General features: G+C 33.2%; 2 non-coding genes across 2 annotated transcripts; both read left to right on the top strand.

The window, feature by feature from the left end:
- The first annotated feature begins 523 nt into the window (after positions 1–523).
- Positions 524–702, top strand: LOC122322746. The gene has a single exon (XR_006246818.1). It is a non-coding gene; the product is annotated as a 5.8S ribosomal RNA (ribosomal RNA).
- A 381-nt stretch (positions 703–1083) lies between these two features.
- On the top strand, positions 1084–5041 carry LOC122322748. The gene has a single exon (XR_006246820.1). It is a non-coding gene; the product is annotated as a large subunit ribosomal RNA (ribosomal RNA).
- The last annotated feature ends 2459 nt before the right edge of the window (positions 5042–7500 follow it).

The following is a 7500-nucleotide window of genomic DNA, read 5'->3' as shown; positions in this document are numbered from 1 at the left end:
TATAATGTCCCTTACCGTTAATAAATCAGATGTCATATTTTGTATATATAATATATATATATATATATAATAAAAATTCTATTAATTTACGATTACACAAATAATTATAATTATAAATGGTCATTCGAAAATTGTGATATAACATAATTATGTGTTTTTGTATTTTAATGGATAAACTTTGCGTGTATATGTACCATAATATGCATGCGTTGCACAAATGTATTGGTCATTATTTCTATGAGCATACATTGTATAAACGCAACAACCTAAATATATATTGTTGTACCTGTTTCCAGGTTAATGTTTTACATATGTTTATATTAATATTCTTGTTTGGCTATCTTATTGAAATTGTTTCATATACCATATTTTTATAAATTATGTAAGACTAAGACATTTCGCAACATTTTTTAGGTAAATCAATTTTATTGAAGGAATTGATATATGCCAGTAAAATGGTGTATTTTTAATTTCTTTCAATAAATATATTTTTGACAATGAAATAAACAAAAAAAAATTGTATCACTCTAAGCGGTGGATCACTCGGCTCATGGGTCGATGAAGAACGCAGCAAACTGTGCGTCATCGTGTGAACTGCAGGACACATGAACATCGACATTTTGAACGCATATCGCAGTCCATGCTGTTATGTACTTTAATTAATTTTATAGTGCTGCTTGGACTACATATGGTTGAGGGTTGTAAGACTATGCTAAATAAGTTGCTTTAAATGTTTTTTAATATTTGAGCATATGGTATATTATTGGATAAATAATGTGTGCACTTTATTAGTGCACACACGAAATATTCATAATATTAATTTATATATGGATATACATACCAACTCTCATTGTGTATAATTTGTATGAGAAAACTGAAGATATATATTTTCTTTTTCAAATTCAAATAATATCGAGAAATGTCTAGCATAAAAATGAAATGAAAGTTTTTTTTTCATCTAGAATTGTCTCGATTATTATTGATGCGATAAGAAAACTGTTGTAAATATTATTATTCTTCAAGAATTAGTGTATTCATAATATTGAATATTATATCATAGTATTCAATAAAAATTGTTTTATACAACCTCAACTCATATGGGACTACCCCCTGAATTTAAGCATATTAATTAGGGGAGGAAAAGAAACTAACAAGGATTTTCTTAGTAGCGGCGAGCGAAAAGAAATCAGTTCAGCACTAAGTCACTTTGTCTATATGGCAAATGTGAGATGCAGTGTAAGGAACATCAATATTCTAGTATGAGAAATTAACGATTTAAGTCCTTCTTAAATGAGGCCATTTACCCATAGAGGGTGCCAGGCCCGTATAACGTTAATGATTACTAGATGATGTTTCCAAAGAGTCGTGTTGCTTGATAGTGCAGCACTAAGTGGGTGGTAAACTCCATCTAAAACTAAATATAACCATGAGACCGATAGTAAACAAGTACCGTGAGGGAAAGTTGAAAAGAACTCTGAATAGAGAGTTAAATAGTACGTGAAACTGCTTAGAGGTTAAGCCCGATGAACCTGAATATCCGTTATGGAAAATTCATCATTAGAATTGTAATATTTAATTAATATTATAATAATAGTGTGCATTTTTTCCATATAAGGACATTGTAATCTATTAACATAATTAATTTATCAAAAAATTGTGAATTATTGATTATTTCAATTATAGTGCTTGCATTATAACATGATATAAATGTCATAAATTTGATAAAGTGCTGATAGATTTATATGAATACAGTGCGTTAATTTTTCGGAATTATATAATGGCATAATTTTCAATGATTTTTGTGTTTATTATATGCACTTGTATGATTAACAATGCGAAAGATTCAGGATACCTTCGGGACCCGTCTTGAGACACGGACCAAGGAGTCTAACATATGTGCAAGTTATTGGGATATAAACCTAATAGCGTAATTAACTTGACTATTAATGGGATTAGTTTTTTAGCTATTTATAGTTAATTAACACAATCCCGGGGCGCTCTATATAGTTATGTATAATGATATTTATATTATTTATACCTCTAACTGGAACGTACCTTGAGCATATATGCTGTGACCCGAAAGATGGTGAACTATACTTGATCAGGTTGAAGTCAGGGGAAACCCTGATGGAAGACCGAAACAGTTCTGACGTGCAAATCGATTGTCAGAATTGAGTATAGGGGCGAAAGACCAATCGAACCATCTAGTAGCTGGTTCCTTCCGAAGTTTCCCTCAGGATAGCTGGTGCATTTAACTGTTGTATAAAATAATCTTATCTGGTAAAGCGAATGATTAGAGGCCTTAGGGTCGAAACGATCTTAACCTATTCTCAAACTTTAAATGGGTAAGAACCTTAACTTTCTTGATATGAAGTTTAAGGTTATGATATAATGTGCCCAGTGGGCCACTTTTGGTAAGCAGAACTGGCGCTGTGGGATGAACCAAACGTAATGTTACGGTGCCCAAATTAACAACTCATACAGAAACCATGAAAGGCGTTGGTTGCTTAAAACAGCAGGACGGTGATCATGGAAGTCGAAATCCGCTAAGGAGTGTGTAACAACTCACCTGCCGAAGCAACTAGCCCTTAAAATGGATGGCGCTTAAGTTGTATACCTATACATTACCGCTAAAGTAGATGATTTATGTTACTTGTAATATAAATTTTGAAACTTTAGTGAGTAGGAAGGTACAATGGTGTGCATAGAAGTGTTTGGCGTAAGCCTGCATGGAGCCGCCATTGGTACAGATCTTGGTGGTAGTAGCAAATAATCGAATGAGACCTTGGAGGACTGAAGTGGAGAAGGGTTTCGTGTGAACAGTGGTTGATCACGAGTTAGTCGGTCCTAAGTTCAAGGCGAAAGCCGAAAATTTTCAAGTATAGAAAAATCAAAATATATTTTGCATCATACCGATTTTTATACACTTGAATAATTTTGAACGAAAGGGAATACGGTTCCAATTCCGTAACCTGTTGAGTATCCGTTTGTTATTAAATATGGGCCTCGTGCTCATCCTGGCAACAGGAACGACCATAAAGAAGCCGTCGAGAGGTATCGGAAGAGTTTTCTTTTCTGTTTTATAGCCGTACTACCATGGAAGTCTTTCGCAGAGAGATATGGTAGATGGGCTAGAAGAGCATGACATATACTGTTGTGTCGATATTTTCTCCTCGGACCTTGAAAATTTATGGTGGGGATACGCAAACTTCTCAACAGGCCGTACCAATATCCGCAGCTGGTCTCCAAGGTGAAGAGTCTCTAGTCGATAGAATAATGTAGGTAAGGGAAGTCGGCAAATTAGATCCGTAACTTCGGGATAAGGATTGGCTCTGAAGATTGAGATAGTCGGGCTTGATTGGGAAACAATAACATGGTTTATGTGCTCGTTCTGGGTAAATAGGGTTTCTATCATTTATGGTAGATTCTTGTTCCCCGGATAGTTTAGTTACGTAGCCAATTGTGGAACTTTCTTGCTAAAATTTTTAAGAATACTAATTGGGCAACTGATTAGTTCTTTTAAATTATAACGATTATCAATTAACAATCAATTCAGAACTGGCACGGACTTGGGGAATCCGACTGTCTAATTAAAACAAAGCATTGTGATGGCCCTAGCGGGTGTTGACACAATGTGATTTCTGCCCAGTGCTCTGAATGTCAAAGTGAAGAAATTCAAGTAAGCGCGGGTCAACGGCGGGAGTAACTATGACTCTCTTAAGGTAGCCAAATGCCTCGTCATCTAATTAGTGACGCGCATGAATGGATTAACGAGATTCCTACTGTCCCTATCTACTATCTAGCGAAACCACAGCCAAGGGAACGGGCTTGGAATAATTAGCGGGGAAAGAAGACCCTTTTGAGCTTGACTCTAATCTGGCAGTGTAAGGAGACATAAGAGGTGTAGAATAAGTGGGAGATATTAGACTTCGGTTTGGTATCGACAATGAAATACCACTACTCTTATTGTTTCCTTACTTACTTGATTAAATGGAACGTGTATCATTTCCTAGCCATTATACGGATGTATTTATTATATCTTATGGTATTGGGTTTTGATGCAAGCTTCTTGATCAAAGTATCACGAGTTTGTTATATAATCGCAAACAAATTCTTTAATAAGAAAATGCATTTATGTATTTTTGATTTAAAAATTTGGTATAACTCCAATTACTCAGGTATGATCCAATTCAAGGACATTGCCAGGTAGGGAGTTTGACTGGGGCGGTACATCTCTCAAATAATAACGGAGGTGTCCCAAGGCCAGCTCAGTGCGGACAGAAACCACACATAGAGCAAAAGGGCAAATGCTGACTTGATCTCGGTGTTCAGTACACACAGGGACAGCAAAAGCTCGGCCTATCGATCCTTTTGGTTTAAAGAGTTTTTAACAAGAGGTGTCAGAAAAGTTACCATAGGGATAACTGGCTTGTGGCGGCCAAGCGTTCATAGCGACGTCGCTTTTTGATCCTTCGATGTCGGCTCTTCCTATCATTGTGAAGCAAAATTCACCAAGCGTTGGATTGTTCACCCATGCAAGGGAACGTGAGCTGGGTTTAGACCGTCGTGAGACAGGTTAGTTTTACCCTACTAATGACAAAACGTTGTTGCGACAGCATTCCTGCGTAGTACGAGAGGAACCGCAGGTACGGACCAATGGCACAATACTTGTTCGAGCGAACAGTGGTATGACGCTACGTCCGTTGGATTATGCCTGAACGCCTCTAAGGTCGTATCCGTGCTGGACTGCAATGATAAATAAGGGGCAATTTGCATTGTATGGCTTCTAAACCATTAAAAGTTTATAATTTATTTTATAAACGACAATGGATGTGATGCCAATGTTATTTGTAACATAGTAAATTGGGAGGATCTATGATCACCTGATGCCGTGCTAGTTACATATTTAAACATTATTTAATACAATGACAAAGCCTAGAATCAATTGTAAACGACTTTTGTAACAGGCAAGGTGTTGTAAGTGGTTGAGCAGCTGCCATACTGCGATCCACTGAAGCTTATCCTTTGCTTGATGATTCGAAAATGTTAATAAAACAACAAATATAAAATATAATATGTGTGTTATGGTTGTTAAACACCAACTAAAACATATATATATATATATATTGTATGAGTTGTTTAAAGGTGCCATATTTGTTAATTTACTTATGATATTTTATATATTTCTTTGTAAGTTGATAATGTGTGGACCGGACCTTAAGAAAATGTTATATACAAAAAGCTTTTTGATGATGCAATACAAAATTTATGTTATTTTATAAATAACATTCTTTTCAGAATAATTGAATTGTTATTGAAAGGAATAAAGAAATTAAATTGTTTTAAACAAAACAGAGAAAGAAGAACACACATTTTATTATATATATGAGTATATATATATATATATATATATATATATATATATATATATATATGATAACTGCGAAAGGCAATAGTAGAAAACACAAAAAAATAAATATATGAAATCATATTAAAAATATATTATAATTCAATCAATGGAGAACAGTAATATGCGAATGAAAAATTTACACTCTTAAACATAAATGTTATATTTAGTGTGAAATAGAAGTTTATATTTTATTTGATATTGCATAATAATAATAAACCGATTAATAAAATTTACACTCATGAGACTTGGAATTGTTATGAAATTCAATTCAGTGTTTTCCAATACAAAATGTCAAATAATATCATGAAACATATAAATTACATGTTAGATAATAACATATGATACAAACAATGTGATATAATAGAATTTAACATGTAAAATAAATGTTGGGTAATAACGTATGGAACAACTCTACTACAATAAAAAATGTTTGCTATAGACAAAATTATATATGGAAATCACATGATTGTGGAGTATTGTCTTGCCGGCAGCCGTCAATTATAGTTCAAATTATTAAATATTTAAGTTATTCGTGTGTTATATTTAAATTAATACATGAAGAATTAATAGTGAGTGGTTGCATTTGAAAAAAGTATCATTCTTAAGGAAATGGTGTTCAAAAACCTATATATGGAGTGGTGTCGCGCACGGCAAGTCATATGAGAAAAAGTAAAAGTAACAAAATAATATGACTGTGGAGTATTGTCTTGCCGGCATGGGTCATTTATTGGGCAAATTATGAAATGTTATGAAATTCAATTCAGTGTTTTCCAATACAAAATGTCAAATAATATCATGAAACATATAAATTACATGTTAGATAATAACATATGACACAAACAATGTGATATAATAGAATTTAACATGTAAAATAAATGTTGGGTAATAACGTATGGAACAACTCTAGTACAATAAAAAATGTTTGCTATAGACAAAATTATATATGGAAATCACATGATTGTGGAGTATTGTCTTGCCGGCAACCGTCAATTATAGTTCAAATTATTAAATATTTAAGTTATTCGTGTGTTATATTTAAATTAATACATGAAGAATTAATAGTGAGTGGTTGCATTTGAAAAAAGTATCATTCTTAAGGAAATGGTGTTCAAAAACCTATATATGGAGTGGTGTCGCGCAAGGCAAGTCATATGAGAAAAAGTAAAAGTAACAAAATAATATGACTGTGGAGTATTGTCTTGCCGGCATGGATAATTTATTGGGCAAATTATGAAAAAATGAAGTTAATCTTGTATTATATTTTATTTAATACATGAAGAATTAATGTTGGGTGGTAGCATTTGAAAAAAGTATCATGCTTAAAGAGATGGTGTTCAAAAACCTATATATGGAGTGGTGTCGCGCAAGGCAAGTCATATGAGAAAAAGTAAAAGTAACAAAATAATATGACTGTGGAGTATTGTCTTGCCGGCATGGATAATTTATTGGGCAAATTATGAAAAAATGAAGTTAATCTTGTATTATATTTAATTTAATACATGAAGAATTAATGTTGGGTGGTAGCATTTGAAAAAAGTATCATGCTTAAAGAGATGGTGTTCAAAAACCTATATATGGAGTGGTGTCGCGCAAGGCAAGTCATATGAGAAAGAGTAAAAGTAACAAAATAATATGACTGTGGAGTATTGTCTTGCCGGCATGGATAATTTACTGGGCAAATTATGAAATAATGAAGTTAATCTTGTATTATATTTAATTTAATACATGAAGAATTAATGTTGGGTGGTAGCATTTGAAAAAAGTATCATGCTTAAAGAGATGGTGTTCAAAAACCTATATATGGAGTGGTGTCGCGCAAGGCAAGTCATATGAGAAAAAGTAAAAGTAACAAAATAATATGACTGTGGAGTATTGTCTTGCCGGCATGGATAATTTATTGGGCAAATTATGAAATAATGAAGTTAATCTTGTATTATATTTAATTTAATACATGAAGAATTAATGTTGGGTGGTAGCATTTGAAAAAAGTATCATGCTTAAAGAGATGGTGTTCAAAAACCTTTATATGGAGTGGTGTCGCGCAAGGCAAGTCATATGAGAAAGAGTAAAAGTAACAAAATAATATGACT

This window comes from Drosophila grimshawi, unplaced genomic scaffold (genome assembly GCF_018153295.1).
Source record: "Drosophila grimshawi isolate 15287-2541.00 unplaced genomic scaffold, ASM1815329v1 contig_60, whole genome shotgun sequence".
NCBI lineage: Eukaryota > Metazoa > Arthropoda > Insecta > Diptera > Drosophilidae > Drosophila > Drosophila grimshawi.
This window is presented reverse-complemented; position numbering and strand designations above follow the sequence as displayed.